The sequence below is a fragment of the Vulpes vulpes genome, chromosome 7, assembly GCF_048418805.1.
Source record: "Vulpes vulpes isolate BD-2025 chromosome 7, VulVul3, whole genome shotgun sequence".
Classification (NCBI taxonomy): Eukaryota; Metazoa; Chordata; class Mammalia; order Carnivora; family Canidae; genus Vulpes; species Vulpes vulpes.
Window position 1 is genome coordinate 97,752,714 of NC_132786.1, and position 16,742 is coordinate 97,769,455.

General features: G+C 34.2%; 1 protein-coding gene and 1 long non-coding RNA gene across 19 annotated transcripts in view; one reads left to right on the plus strand and one right to left on the minus strand.

Moving 5' to 3' along the window:
• The window catches only part of HDAC9 (histone deacetylase 9), a 920,581-nt gene that overhangs the window by 271,169 nt on the left and 632,670 nt on the right, over positions 1-16,742 (plus strand). The window lies entirely within an intron of this gene.
• Positions 2,928-16,742, minus strand: part of LOC140599725 (uncharacterized) — an 87,991-nt gene continuing 74,176 nt past the window's right edge. Inside the window, exons 4-5 of one of the 2 annotated variants that reach the window (XR_012002705.1) lie at positions 10,340-10,641; positions 2,928-9,245 (exon numbers count right to left, since the gene is read on the minus strand). This is a non-coding gene — a long non-coding RNA (uncharacterized lncRNA). The remainder of the gene's footprint in view (positions 9,246-10,339; positions 10,642-16,742) is intronic. The other variant, XR_012002706.1, reaches the window with a different exon arrangement.

Below are 16,742 nucleotides of genomic sequence, written 5' to 3' on the forward strand. Positions count from 1 at the left end.
CTTTAAGAAATGAGCAAAAAGTGACCTAGGAATGGTGACATTTCTCTTTTCTCTTATTCACATAATACATCAATTAATCATGCGGTTGATTTTAAGTTTCATGCAACTGTTCTTACACTGTATTTATCTCTTAGGAAGAATTATTTGTGGGTCTCATATTTGAAGGTAGAGCAATCCTGAACAGTGAAAGTTCTGATATGTTTTTAAAGGTCAGAAAATGTGCACTGTTATGTTTAGTTTGTGTCTGTCTTCTATTAAAAATCTATGCCTGACAGTTACCAAAAATGTAGAATTTATGGGGAAAAATATTTATTCTAGTTTGATTCAAATACTGGAAGGTGTGAGTTTTAGACACGTATTAATAAAGGTTATTAAAATAAACTCACTAATGAGCATTTTTGCATTTTGGATTGATTAAAAAATGTTTGTGTCAAGAAAAGTACATTATGAAAGTAATTACAACAACCATTAATTATACTAATTCTATTCTTCTCTTTTAAGGAAGGGTAGAATTTAATAAGGCAGTTTTTCAAAAAGCCTTTAATCCATGACTTTTATTTTAGCCACAGTGGATTTTCATATAATTTCCTTCTTTACTTTTTCTTAATGTCAAATGAGGTATATATCTTTTGCAACTTCCTGGTGTCTGATCTCAGGTACTTTTAAAGCTAATTGTGAGGATTAATGGGCAAGACTCCTGTCTAGTAATTTTGCATTTCAGAAGAAACATATTAATCCTAGAGAAAGAACTGGCACAATTTTGCCTGTTTTACAGAATTTCACAGGATAAGAATTTTTGGAGACTTCAGGTTATTCAGTGTCTTAAGAAGGGAAGGACCATTTTTTTTTTTGTTTTTGTTTTTGTCCTTTAAAGTTTACATTTGGTGCTATGCTATGTAGATAAATCAGTAGAACCTAAGTTAGGCTTGACTTAAAGTTCTGTTACTGATTCACTGAGTACCACTAAGTCACTGCATCTGCTTCCTATTTATAAAATGGAGATGTTTTCTGCTTCTAATTTGCCTCTCAGAAGTGCAGTGTTATAAGGATTAATTAGAAAAGGCCAGTAGACTGAGCATTGAGGAAGGCATAAATATAGATATAATGCAACATTACCAGGTGTCTCCTCATGTTGCATGTGGTTGATCTCAATTCTGAGAGCCTTGCTTTTTAGCATTTTCTACAGAGGACATTGCACTGTGTCAGTTGATCCAATGACTTGAATTGTAAGAATATGAAATGAACTGCCCCAGAGTTTGATTTTTTAGTGAAATGCTTTACCATGAATATTTTTTTTTCAGAGTCCAGTTTTTCCTAAAGATTCTTCAGGTTTGGAAATTTAATTTTGAGTGGACAGGCTGTATCAGGTTACTTTGCAACAGCAATCTGTTCACCTCCTCGTGTTGTTTTATCAGATTTCCTGCAGTACTTCACAATCTGCCTTTCAACAGCCTTTTCACCTTCTTAATCTCACCTTTCAGCCCCTTACTTGCAAGATGCAAGTTTGGCATCACTGGCTTGCACATGGCTTCTTGAACAATCCTGGCACAAGGCTGGATTGCCCAAGTAAAGTTCCCAGGATTTCGAGTTAAATTGTTGGGGGCTGAATCCCTGCCCCAAGCTGCCTGTGTAGTGTTGGTGATGGTACCTCATTTACCATCTTTATAAAATGAAACACTTCTCATGGATTCTTCTGAGAATTAAGATCGTCAGTGTAAGGTTTGTGGCATTATTACTAGCACATCAGAAATGCTCAGAATAATCCTGTTGTTTTTATTAATAGAAATAAAATTTAAGCACAAGGAAGAAGGAAAAAAAGCAATCAGAACCAAAGAAAACTAGGAGTGTTCTGAGGAAAGAAGAGAGAGAGGTGCTTGAGTAGGTTGTGTCTGATCTCGACTCAGGTCATGATGCAGGGTCCTGGGATAGAGCCTCTCATCAGGCTCCTGGCTCAGCAAAGAATCTGCTCCCTCTCCCTCTGCCCCTCCCCTAGCTTGTGCTCATACATTTTCTCTCTCAAATAAATAAATAAAATCTTTTAAAAAATTAAAAAGAAGAGAGTGATTAAAAAATGAGAGTGATATATACAGCTTTGGCACTCAGAGTGTGGTCCGTGGAATAGCAGCATCCGCTTCACCTGGAAGCTTGCTAGAAATTCTAAATCTTAGATCCCCCGGCCTCCCAAGTTCAAGGAATCTAAATCTTCAGCTTAACCAGATCCCCAGGGAGTTCACTTGAAGTGCAGCAGAGTTCAGGGGAAAATTGTTTATTTTTATGAGGAAGAAAGAGTGGAGCATGTTTACACATGGAAGTAGAGTAAAACAGTGGGTGAAAGACTGAAGAATAATGAATAAGTGAAGGCATGGATGACTCAGATGAGGTAGAGAGGAAAAACATAGATGACTAGTGAATTTGAGAAAAACACCTCTTCTTAGACAAATGTAAAGATTGGAAAGAATTTAAGATCAAGAAGAGGAAAGATAAATGTATTCTAATTAGATGCCTTCTAGGCTGCAAGGTGACTTACTGGGAGTAAACGAGGCAGGGATATATTTAGTAACTAGTGTTCTGATAGGTTTGGAGCCATTGTGGTGAGTGAGGTAGGACTGGAGTGTACATAAATTTTAAATTCAGTCCTAACTCTGATTGGTAGTGGCTGCATGCAATGATGTGTTGAGAAGGATTCTGAGGCCAACCTAATATACAGAAGAAAGAGCTATGCTTGATGAGGAGTTCCTGACCTTAGTAATCAGGGAGAGTAGTGGTATATTTGCCATCCCCAGTATAGATCTCCTGGAATTGTATAAAAGTTACTGAATAGAAATAAAGAAATAACTTTAACATGAATTTATGGTAAATCATTTTTGTACCATTAATTGATCAGTCTCCGGTAATATTTAGCCTAGGAATAGGAAATGCCATCAAAGGAATGAAGCAATGAGTTTATTTTTTTAATATCTGACTATAAAGTCCATATCTCATTCAGAGGCAAACAAAATCTGAATTTGCATAATTCCATATTCTAGAAAGTACAGTCCAATGGAAAAAACAAATACAATGGAATTTGAACATCAGATCTACTAATTATCTGTGTCATAAGGTAAATTATAGTTATTCCTATTCCTATTCCTAGAATGAAAACTCAGTGTCCTCATCTTTAACAGAATAATAATAATAGTATTTCCAAATAGAGTTCAAGAAAAATTGAATGAATGTAACAGAATGCCAGATGCATTATCTCCTATTAGTTCTTTCCCCCCTTTTGTATTGCTTTTAAAGATTTTTTATTAGTTTTAGTTTTAGTTTTTAAATAATCTCTATACCTAATGTGGTACTCAAACTCACAACCCTGAGATCAAGAGTTGCATGCTCCACAAAATGAGCCAGCCAGGTGCCCATCTTGCTTTTAATTGTTTTTTTTTTTTCTTCTGTCAATTACTCTTTCTTTCCTGCTAATTTTCTGTGAGCATCCAGAGCAATCAAGAATTATGGATTAGGACTGAAAAATTAAATGGTAGACTGGTATTCTCATGCTCACTTCCCAATACTGTAAGTCTTCATTTCCTTTACTTCCTTTGCTTTAGGCATCATAGATGAAGATAAACTGAAGGAAAATGGATCATGGATGATGTTGCTTGCAGAATAGTTTTAGGCGAGTCTTCTTCAGAAGGTCTTTACCAAGTTACTCATGGAAGTAGAGGTTCCGTCACAGAACACAGGGTCAGTTATTAGCTGTCAGTATCCTGTAAGTGTTAAGCAGAAAATAATGGCTGATACAGCCTAGGACCTTGGGAATAAAGGTTTCTAGATCATGACAACTGGCTTGGATGTAAGACCTAGAATTTGCTCCAGTGGAAGATCTCTGCCCCAAAGGAACTTGCTGTAATGTCAATCAAGACTTGTACTTACTCTTCCATGGGCTCTGGCTTTTCAGTCATACTTGGCCAAGAACCTCCTTGGCTAGTGAACTTTCACATGAATACACTCCAAGGGAGCAGGGCTGAGAGCCAAAGGGTGGGATGCATAAATTCCATAACCACCTTTTCCTTTTTGTTCTTCAAAAAAATTTAAGAACGTAGGTTGCTGACAGATGATGACATTTTTTGGCAGGGCTATTAGTTCCTTGCTATAAGGCAGCTTTCTATCTTTGCAGTTACAAAGTTTTAACTTGGTTTCTAAAAGAAAAGCTCATAGCTATGGACCTAGCTCATATTCCATTCTCAGTTTGAGATTCCAATGAATTGACTCCTTTTTTTATGTAAAAGTAATGCTTTTAAATAGCTATATTTTCTATGTATTATTTAGCTTAATAAGAAAGAAACTGTAAAAAGATGCCTTAGATGAAAGATGTTTTTAAAAATGTCTTAAATTTGGCTAGTTTTATTAACATGCAATTCTTAACATGTAGCGTTCACTAGCTTTCTAGGTAACTTGTTTCTCATTCTCTTGTCATCTGTATAAAGTTTCATCATTTTTCTCTTGCAGTACCCATCAAAATAGTGCTTGTGTTTCTTTTTTCATAAGTAATAGACATTCCCTGCAGAAGAGTAAGAAGCACAGATAAACAAAGAAAAGAAATAAAATCATGTTTAATTCTGCCACTTTGAAAGAGCCATTGTTAATTCCAGTGCATTCTAAGTGATTGCAAACTCAGATACTTAGAGAGGCAGGGTGGTAACAATGAATTAAGCTGGATAGGGGCCATGAGACTAGAGGAAGCAGTTTTTACTTAGTTCCACTGATTTTCGCACCATGCAAGAAAATAGGCCTAAGGTCACCAGTTCTTCCTATGATTCAAGAGAAGAGTACCAGATTTTTTATATATATCGTCTTGAAGTTTGAATGACATAAAACATAATAAAAATCATGTTGAAACCAACCAGAACAGGTATGCAGACATTTTTCACTCTTTTTATGTATAAGTCTAATTATTAGATATTGCAGTTATGTTTGTGGTTTTTCAGTGTAAGGTTTTATACATGTAGGAAAATATACAACATGTAATTTATAATAAAATGATTGCTTTTGAACCCACCACCCCACTTGACATTATCAATACATATAGTACTCTATATTTTACACCAGTCCAATTCTGTGATAACTACCACCACCAAGTATGTATTTCACATTTTTGTTTGTTTGTTTTGTAAAAAGAGACTATCTCTGTATATACTCCAAAGCAATCTTTAGTTTGTTTTGTTTTGCAGCTTTGTAAACATAGCATGATAATATATGCAATCTTCTACAACTTGCTTTTTTACACTGAATGTTATTTTAAAATTCATTCTTAGGTTATAATGTATAGCTAGAACTTACTCATTTTTTACTGCAATTTAGTATTTCATTACTTGAATAAACCACATTTGTTTATCTATTTTCCTCTTCATACACATTTACCTTGTTTTTAGGTTTTTGCTATTATAGTTAATACTTTTCTGAACTTGCTGCTTATACATGTTCCCTGGTACCTATGTAGTATTTTTTAGGGTAAACCTGAAAGTGGATTTGCTGAGTCATAAAATAGGTACATAAAATTTTATAATTCTAAATTATTTTTGAAAATGTTTAGAACCAATTTATACACTTATCATTGGTGTCTGAGAGTTTCTGTTGCTCTAAATTTTTCCCAACACTTGTATATTAAGGTTTCTTAATTTTTGTCCTATGGAGGATATTAATGTGGTCTTAATTTGCACTTCCCTAATAAGCATGCAGTTGAGCGTCTTTGGATGTACTTACTCAACGTAGTGTTCCTTTCAGGGAAATGCCTCTTGTCTGTTTTTGTTTTGGATTATTTCTATCCTTTACTGGCTTTTAGAAATTGTTGGAATAATCTGATTAATCCTATGTCATTTTTATGATACCAGTATCTTTTCATAATTTGTGAGTCTTTTCACTTTACTTACAGTGTTCTTTGATAAACAAGTTTTTAATTTTTTAAGATTTATTTATTTTAGAGAAAGAGGGGGAAAAGAAAGAGGGGGAAAAGAAAGAGAGGAGAGAGAATCCCAAGCTGAGTCTACACTGAGCGTAGAGCCTGATGTGGCGCTGCATCCCATGACACTGATAGGAATCATGAGTCTGATGTTTAACTATGCAACCCCGGTGCCCCCATGGGTTTTTAATTTTAATGGATTCACATTTGTTATTTTTATTTCACAATCAATACCCTTTTATATTTTGTTTGAAATTCTTTTCAATGAAATGTCATAAAGATGTCTTTTTGTGCTTGTTCTTAAAGTTACCTATCATACTTTGCCTTTAAATCTACCTAGGATCTGTGTGTGTGTGTGTGTGTGTGTGTGTGTGTGTGTGTGTGTAGGGATCCAATTTTATTTTTGTTTTCCGTATGGTTAACCAAATGTCCCAGACCAATTAGTTATCTCCAGTGCTACCATGCCATATACCAAATTTGTTATGTATCAAATACATGGTTCTGTATCTGGACTCCCATTTGGTACCATTGAGAACTTTGCCTCTCATATAAACCCTTTGTTTAGAAAGCAAAACATACTATTTTGTTAAGATGTGCTTTATTTTCTGAAAAAAAAAATTAGATTGATTTTATGGAAAAAAGACCATCAGTTTAATTTCATGGCTTTTGTCTTCTCTTGCCTTGTGTTGGTTATAAGGATTCAGTCCTTTCAGGATCTGAGCTTCATGATGATACACTTGACTTATGTTGAAGAAGAAAAGATATCTAGGTTTCAGACATATATTCAAGTCAGGAAAAATGAATATGGAAGCCCTCATATAACACGTGGCTAAGTCAAAAAGGGATGAGCCTCTCTGTGGTGCCTCTGATTAGGAACAGGGGTTGTAATTGTTGAACTCACCATATAAACCATAGCCTTCTGCTTGACTGTATATTGGCAAAAATCTTTATAAATATCTAGACATAGTGATGATAAATTACCCTTTTTTTCATCTGCCACTGGTTTAAAAATCTACTAAACCCACTTTTTTGAAATTCCCTGAAGATCTACCACCTGGCTAAATGCTTTCACACTATATGTAGAACTATATATATTTAGAGTTTTTAAAATTTTTTTCCTTTGTCCTGATATCTTTCTTTTTTCCTTTACATGTTTAAGTGAAAAGTATCCATGTTTTCAATGTCTCAGATCATAAAAACAGTTGACTAGATTATGCTATGTGTTCCTTTTTTTTTGAAATAGAAATGAAATCCTAAGGTATTGGTAATGAATTATTTTGAGCCCATCCTGTCTCATTAAACAGTAAAATATTGAGATTCCTGGATGGTTCAGCATTTGGGCATCTGCCTTCAGCTCAGGGTTTGTTTCCAGAGTCCCGGGATTGAGGCCCACATTGGGCTTCCCGTAGGGAGCCTGCTTCTCCCTCTGCCTGTGTCTCTGCCTCTCTGTTTCTCATGAGTAAATAAAAAAAAAATCTTAAAAAAAACCCAGTAGAATATTGAGATGCTTCTGTAAACCATTTTTACTTTAAAAATTCCTTTTTAGTGAACTGAAATTCAAGAAAAAAGTAATTAACGGCTTATGTCATCATTTTCTGTAGCAATACTGAGAATATTGTAATAACATGTTTATCATGTTACCTGGAAATGAAACAAGAGGGTTAAATTACAGAAGATCTATTCTTTTTTTCCTTCCCTTTTCTCTTTCATTTCCTTTTATTTCTTAAATTTTTGTAAGTTAATATAGCTCTACACCTGAGATCTTGAGAGTGTTTTATCTTGAGCTCCATATCTACTCTTTATTGATTTAATGACTCCTTTGGTGGGATTTCTCATTGTGTATGGAATAAATTTCCCTTAAACACTCTGGGTTTAACACTGAAGGAGGCTGTGTGCTAGACTGATCAACACCAGATAGTTAGCATTCTTAGTAAAAAAAAAAATCTTTTTAGAATGGTGCAGAGCAGGTCATGAAAAGTGTTTCACGGTCGATCAAGGAGAGAGACTCAGGATGATTGAGAAAGTGTGGCACTCTCTAAGCCTGTCCCTGCCATCATCCTGAAATGGGACTGTTTGCATCAGCATAACTGCTATTCTAAGGGAGGAAAAAAGGTTTATAGAGAATCTTTAAATCATTCTAGGGTAGGAAGGAATTATAAGGTCAATTTTCCCACCACCTGCCAATGCAATAATTTTTTTGGAAGTTCAAAGCATATTTAAGAAGAGTTTTTTTAGAGATCTTTAAGACTTGCTTTTTCAGGCCCCCCTATTTAAATAACTACAGTATAACTTGTCCATGGAGATAATGATATTGAAGAGGAAAAAAGTATGAATTTTAATAAACTGGAGCATAAGCTATTAAAAAGTAATTCATTCTTGCAAACCATTGCGCATGTAGTTCTTTAGGTTCTTCTAGCCCCGTGTGGGTTACCTTCTTCCTGTACTCACTAGCAAGCCAGTCAGTGTGGTTCTAGTTAGAATCCCATAAATCTGCAATATAATTAATTGCATATCCTTTCAAGCTAGCAGTGAAAGGAGTAACACTGGCTAGGATTTTGATGTTTTGCCATATTCTGGAATCAACGTGATGGTATACGACACTGCTGAAAACATTAATTTAGAGGGTGGCTGGAAATTGCTGAAAATATTGAAGTCCAGCTAGTGAGCCCAAACATTCTCCTTTTTTTCTACTCCTAGATCAGAGAAGTCCATGTAGTTAAAACTTCACTCCTAATCTAATTCTCTATTTCAAGTATATATGCATAAAACCATATTTTTTTGTTTAGCAAGCTCAACACTGCTTCTTATAATGTAAGTCTGTAAATCATAAGTGTGAGGGAATTGGATCATTGTGCTCTATAAGAAGCATATTTCACAATAGTCCGTTTATTTTATTTGACTTTTATCTAGCCCTTGCTGGCAATATAGTGGATTTTGTTTGATACATTTTGCATAAGGGTTCTATTTGGTCCATAATGGTTTGTGTAATGAACTATTTGTCCTCTTCTAGATGACATCCAGTTGCTTAAAACCTATAATGAGATGTCAGGTGAATTGCACTGATTGACACTGATGGATGAGCTTGTTGAAATATTGCAGGGTTTCCTGTAGGGGCAAAGAGGAAAATTACTGTTTAGAGCTTTGGGTCTCCTAAGCATTGAAACTGTAATCACATAAACAGAACCACTTCTGCAGGTCCAAGGTGTCATCGTGAATTTTCTGGCTAATCCATCCATTCATCTCAATGGTCCAGAACTTGCGCTTCATGTCACTCTTTGCCTTTGTTCTGCACTTTGATCTTTCAAAATGTCTGTCAGAAGAAAAGTGTTTATATTGAATTATGTGTGGAAAGGGATAGGGTGCATACTTCAGAAGCTTGGCATGAAATTTGCTAAACAAACCTTGCCGTTGCTCTGCAGCAATAATCGAGGTATGGATTTCAGTTTAACAATATGTAGTTATACATTTTTCCCCTTCAAAAACAACTTTAATGTAGATGTTTATGTGCAGGATATTTTATGTATTTATTATATAGAATGCATCTAGCACCTTTATTATTAATTTAAAAGTAATTTTAAGAAGAGAGATAAATATTTTAATGAATTTTTTTCTCCTAAAATTCTGATTAAAGGAGTTAAATGAATGCTTGAGATGAAGTACCTTTTGTATGTCTGTGTGTCTGTGTAACATGTACATGTATATACATATATATATATAATCTCATTGATTTTATTTTAGTATAGGATAGTCTCTTTTAGTATCCATCATGTCTAATGTGTGTATTAGAATTACTAGGAATTCTACAACAAATCCAAATAAAATTAGGAACTAATTACACTGAAAGTACTATACAGGCACAAAAGCAGAAAAAGATGGGTGAATTATTTATTGCTCTATTCTGTCACAGTCTACCTTCCTCTCCTTTCTCATATCTTTTTAATAATTATGGCATGAAGGCATTTTTTTTCCTCCTTGCAGTACCTCAAATAATTTAAGGACTTTGAATCAGTTTCCTCTGACATGATGCTAAGGGCAAGAAAATATGTACTGCTTCCATTCCCACACTAACTTACCTTGTAATGACCAAAAACAGAATTCAGAGATCTTTTGACATGAGTCATATGTCTTTGCTTAATCTGAGTACTGAAAAATTGGTACCTTTCTATTTGCTGTCCTGAGATTCTTGAGGTAAGGATAGACCTTATGCCAACTCTGGGACCCTTTTGAAATGGACTGAATTGCAAACTCCAAAGACACTGATGATCTTGTATTAGTTATTTTCTCACTACAAGTGAGACATGGACTCTGAGTGAGCTCAGCCATTGTAATAATGTAGCTCACGCTTAATGAATTCTGATTTAGTTTTCAGTTGAGGCCCAGGCATCAGTATTTCTGAAAGCTTACCTGATGATTCCAATAAGCGGCAGATTTGAGAACCAGTGGGTTGCAGAGATCCAGCACAGTGGTCACACCGTTGGGAATGTCGGTGTCCAGATAGAATGAATTACATGGACACCAGCGAACCACATGGAGTGCTAGCCTACCCTGCTGGACTTCAGAGGGCTTTTTGATCCTGTGAACAAGGACAGGTGTGGCAGAGCAGTGGCTGAACCTGCAGCAGAGTGCCTGTGAGGCACGGGTAATCCAATTGCCCGGTCTGGATATCCCCAAAGCTCAAGATCACTTCTGAAGTTAGAAGTTTTGATCTTTAAGGAAAAAAAAAAAAGTTTTGACTTGCTTAGTATAGGCCCCCTTTCCCACTCTTAGGATCATTCTTGAATGGTGGAAAACGTTTTTATAGAAGATAAGAGGGACAGAGCTGTAATTATGTCTGGCGGTTTTAAACATGAGTCCTGGGCTCAGACCAGACCTAGTCTAGTCCATGCTCTCTTAGGGCTAGTAGAAAAAGCTTTCCTCACCAGCTGAATAGCTTCCGGCAGACTTGGTTGTGTTGAATGGCATTGGTGATCATGTTAGTGGTGCTGTGATAGTAGCTATATATTATAGATTATAAGAAGGGTAAGGCATTTTTGTACAGGTGCCAGGGTTATGAACCATGTAACTGATTTCTCTATCCAAACAGTGCATTTTAATAAACTGGAAACTTCATATCTACATCATCATTTGCTTAATTTTGGTTCAAAACATAAATGAATCAGAGCCAAAAGACTTGAATTTTGGGCAGCCCAGGTAGCTCAGCGGTTTAGCGCCTCCTTCAGCCCAGGGCTTGATCTTGGAGACCCGGAATCAAGTCCCAGGTTGGGCTCCCTGCATGGAGCCTGCTTCTCCCTCTGCCTATGTCTCTACCTCTCTCTCTCTCTCTCTCTCTCTCTCTCACTCATTCTGTGTGTGTGTCTCTCATGAATAAATAAATAAAATAAAATAAAGACCTGAATTTTTAATCTGCAGTTGTAGTACTTTTTAGCTGAGCTCTAATGAGCATGTTGCTTTTGTAGTGTAGTAAGAGGTAAGTGTTTGATTTAAAGTTACCATTTATGCAAAATGAAAAATTTTTGTGAAGGCCTACAGTATATTTTTTCTAACATGAGAAGAATAAAAGGATCACTTAAATATGTTCCTGTGTCTCAGTTTACTCATCTATAAAATGAGAATAATCACAATACTTACCTTATGGGGTTATTATGATACATAAATATGCGTGTTTGGAGGGATTCACAATGACATGAACAACCCTTCTGTTGAGTTTTATATCCAAGTAATTCAGCAATTCTGATGGACTTACTTTTATTTGAATATTGAGGACATTTTAATGGGATTTCATAGTAGGTTAGAGATTCCTTTCCAGGAAATGAGGTATAAGTGCCACATTTGCAATGCTACTTCTCTTGAAATCCAGGTGAAACTGAAGGAGCTTTGAAAAACCACATAAGAACCTGAACTCGTGAGTTAGCCCTTCTTTACTAATAATTGGCAGTTTTAAGCTTTGCCTTGAAATTTCATTTGTTTTGGAAACAAAATTTTATGATGTATTTTTTCTGGCATTTAAGATATGCTAACTTTTAAAAGAAATAGTAGACTTAGACTTGTGAACCTCTGAATTTTTTTTGTGGTTGATACTTGATATTTTTAGAAATGTGAAAGGCACTCCATAATTGGATACTTAACCTGAGTACTTCTTAAAAAATGGCAGATTTTGTTGATTACCACTGTAAAATTTTTAGAATACAAAAATTATTAAAATTAAGTAGGATTAAAATGTGACTAGTTCTCTGTTAGATGTGTTTTTTTCTTATTTGAATTAATGTTTATTCACTGAGCTATTTTCTCTCTCTGTAGTATATATATAGTAGTAATATATATAATCAATAATGTATTAATATATAATATCTCTATTGTATATATTTATATAAGCATATAAAAATATATAGTATATATTTTTAATATATGTCACATATAATATCAACATAAATGTTTCTATATTTATCATACAAATTTATTTATATAAATTTAAAATCTAATTTATTTTATATAAATAAATTTATATATTTATAATACAGGTAAATATATAATATTATATATTTATATATTTATCTTGTACTCTAAATCTCTCTCTGTATTTTTTTTGCCCCTGTAGTGTATGTAGTAGTAGGCAGCATTGTTGCAAGAAAAGAGGATGGGCATTGAAGTTAGACAGGCTTACCTAGTTTTGAGTTTTCATTTTCCACTTATTAGCTATGTAGCCTTGAAAGAGGATCACTTAACTTCACAGAGGTTTATTTTCTTCTTCTGTAAAATGAGTATGATAACATCCTTTTTGTAATGGTGTTTGCAAGAAATAAATAGGTTGTTTATATAATGGGCTTGGTATATAGCAATCTATCAGTAAGTTGTCCCTTCCCTGTCTGTTTAGCCAGGCTACCACACAGGTGGTGCAGATGGGACCCTGTACTGGCACCTAATGAGGGACAAGTGGTTGCTTTTGTGCCTCCTGCCCTCCTTTTCATTGGCCTCTAGCCCTCATGTGGAACTACGTTCACACTGCCTGGGCTGGCGGAGGCCTGGCCAGAAGAGCCCGGGAAGTGAGAATCTAAAGCCTATGATTGAATCCTGCCTGACTCTAACCAGCTATATGACCCTAATTGTGTCACTTAACAAATGTTTATCCAATTCCCTCATATATACAAAGGGCATTAGTATCTGTCCTCCAGTGCCAATCCTGATGTCATTTTTTTTGAAGATGAAATAAAATAATGTCTATGAAAAATAATTGTAAAAGGAATATATTATGCAAATATCTGTGTAACAGTTTATTTTTTAGGCAGAATAGGTAGGATCATAAAAAATGCTTTGATTATTGACACTGAGAGTTACTTAGTAACTCTCAAGGAGGGTGCTTTTTAAAAAAGAGGCCAAGAGAGCTTTGTGACTTTTCTGGCTCAGAGCTGCTGTGTGTGAAGAGCAAGCAAGGACTGGGATTGTGCCCAAGGAGGAGATGGTCCAAGAAGTGAGGCCCTGGAGGGAGAGGTCAAGGTGAAAGGCAGTGATTAGAGCAAAAAGCAGGGTGCAGGAAGAGGTGCTCTGCTCAATTACAAAATATATCAAAATAAATTAATAAATTCAGTCAGTAGAATTAGTTTCTCTTCTAAATATTTAAAATGTGTACATTTGTAACAATTCTGCATCTGAGACATAAATGTTACCAAAAAAAACATGCTAAACTTGCTTTCATTCCATAACTTTGACCCATTGAATGAGTGTGTACTTCCCTCCTGATTCTCATGCAAAATGCTTTGTTTGATTCATCATCTTTGAAATGTTGCACACTCTGGCACCCTAAATTGATACATATTTCCACTTTTACTGTTGAATTATTGAATGAATTATTATATATTTCATATTTATTTTGCTATAGGATTGTGGAAATCATGAAATAATTCTGGCATCACATTGACACTAGCTTTTGGCTATTAAGCATAATGCTAATGTGATGTTCCCTTCCCTTTGCTTGATTTAAGAAAGAACTATTAGAGATGATGAGGCTAAGATCCAGTCAGTTGCCTGGAAACTTATTATGAGTCTGCACTTTGCTCATATCTTGCCTAGAATTTCTACTTTACAGTCACTCTAATTCATCAATGATGCTTTTCCTCTTAAAACAATTGATATCTGAGGTTTCCTTTAAAAATGAGCTAGTTCAAAAAAAAATAAAAAAAATAAAAAATAAAAATGAGCTAGTTCATGTTGCAGGTGTTTTATCAGTCATTAATATTTATTAGTTATATTAAGTCCTTATTAGGAAAATTTCTTTCACTTTTCTTTTAAGAATAGAAAATATACTCCATGTCCACATATATGTATGATACTTGTTTTGGTTGAAGTTTAAGTATGGTAAAGAATAGCTTCAGTGTAAGTCTTAAATCCTCTTATCTGAGTGAATGTGGTGAAGGTGTTTAGTATGATTTGAAATTTAAATATCAGCCTCCACAGTTCAGCATATTTTATTCTTTCAGTAAATCAGGCAGGCTACAGATATATATTGAGCAGCTATTCTGATCAATCTTTTGTGCTTCGTCCTCCAAGGATAATAATGTAATAATTATTCATTGTTAAGGATGTCATTATATTTAACTATTTTGAAATCTAAGTTATTCATATAAAGTTAAGGATTTTGTTTTTTGTTATTTATCCTTTTGTTCTTAAGATTTAAAGTAGAAACTTGGTCCTTTGGATATACAGGGGATCATGGAAGCAGTTCAATTTTACATGTTGAAAAATACTTAACTTTCATTCCAGAAAACCTAAAGGAAGTCTCAGATATGTCAGTAGGTAGAACAAAACTAGTAAATCTAAAGACTTGAAAAAACAGAGGGACTTAATAGCTAAATTAGGTGCCACTCTTTGTCTAGTGAGCTCATACTCATTGCACTCAAGGACTAGCAAATATGATTGGATGATTCAGTGCAGATTTAAGAAAGTATAAAAGATAGTATTAAGTAACTAGGAGGTGAAAAGTCAAAGGAATTTCAACTGTATGAATAGTTGGAGCAAATATAAATGTAATTTTTAGCATAAACACAAATGCCACAGCTAAATTTCTGAAAGAATAAATCATTTATTGTGTATATGGATATATATTTATATGTTGATGTGTGTATATTATGTATATATGTGCATGTATATGTATGTATTACATTTACCAAACTATGTATTTATTTTTATGTGCTTAGAAAATGTTTATTTTTTTCATTGTTGATCATATTACAGTATACTGTTTTCATAATAATGCCAGATAAAAATACCTAAGAGTGGATTGAATTCACATTAGAATAATTAGGGAAAAAAGATCCTAACCACAGATAGTCAAATTTTAGTAATCTAATCTTTTTTCCTGTGGATGTTTACCTGAGTAAAGTAAATTTTATACATACCCGTATCTAACACAGATATATATTTATTTATGCATATGTGTTTATATGCATATAAATATGTTTATGTCTATGCATAGTCTCTATTTTGGAGTAAACATATGAATTTTATAAAAGCAGAGTTCATACCAAAACAAAACAAAATGGCTTTATTTCAGTATGTCTGAGCAATTGAAGCGATAAAGCAGATAGCAAAGGGAACTTGTTTTTATTAAATGACATCTGTATTGTTTTTAGTAAAACTAAATATGGAAAGCCTTCTCTTAATTCAATTTTATCTAAAACTGTAATTGGTTATTTGATCTATGGGCACATCAGTCTTATTCAAACACCAAAATAAAACTGAAGCTTATTTTTTGAAAGATTTACATCTAAAAATCATTATTCTCACCACACATAAGGATCTATATTTTAGTTGAGATGCAGTTATTGAAATTTATAACTTCATAACTCATAAATGACTTCTCTCTTTAGTAATGGGATCCTTCTTTTAAATTTTTTTTAAATCACCACTCAAAAGTTTGCTTCTCTGAAAATAGAAGATGCATTTAAGAGAATGAATCTAACAGCTACATTATTTTTAGTATGTTACTAATAAGCTTATATTGATTCTTAGATAAGTATAGATTGAAATTATAACTATATTGTCTTACTTAGTGGTTGCCATTTGGTTTCTAGTATTTCTTTCAGTAGAGCAAACAATTAAGTTTACCAAGGTAGCCAGTAGGCCTCAAATTCATATCTACACGAGAAACAAGTTTTTGTTTTGTCTTGCAACAAGAAACCTGTTTATTTCATGAGCATCTTATTAGGGAAATTAATACTAGTTTTTCATAGATTCTTGAACATACTGTGCTATTGTAGCTGTCAGTGGCCTTCTGTTCTATATCAGAAATTGAACTGAGGTAGGGCTTGAACTCACACACACAAAAATCTTACTTCACAATCAGTTCTTAAAATTTAATGTTAAAGTCCACAAATCTTTTTTATCTTAGTTTCAAAACCTGTCCCAAGATTACTGAGTTTTTTTCAGTATTTATTTTTGTATTTCCCTGGGAGGATTGTTGTCTTTTATTGTGTGGTTGTTTCTCTGGGGCTGACAGCACATTCTTGGAAATATCGTGTTTCTCTTTCGTGGCTCTCACCTGTGGTTTGAACAAATCTAAGGGGTCTCCATTCCATACAGATGCTGTAAATTCCTAATGAATTGATGTGAACTACTTGGACCACCCTTGGATTTGCATTTTATAGGACTTTTCTCTAAGAAAGTCACCCAAAACTGGGGTGATACCCCTCACGCTTTTCCCCACCTGGAGTAGAATGAGTAAAATAAGTCATTTTAATCTTGCTCTAAAACCAACTGAATTCCTAAAATAAAATGCCTAAGTAAAATGGGACATTAAATTAGGCCAGTTAGGAGT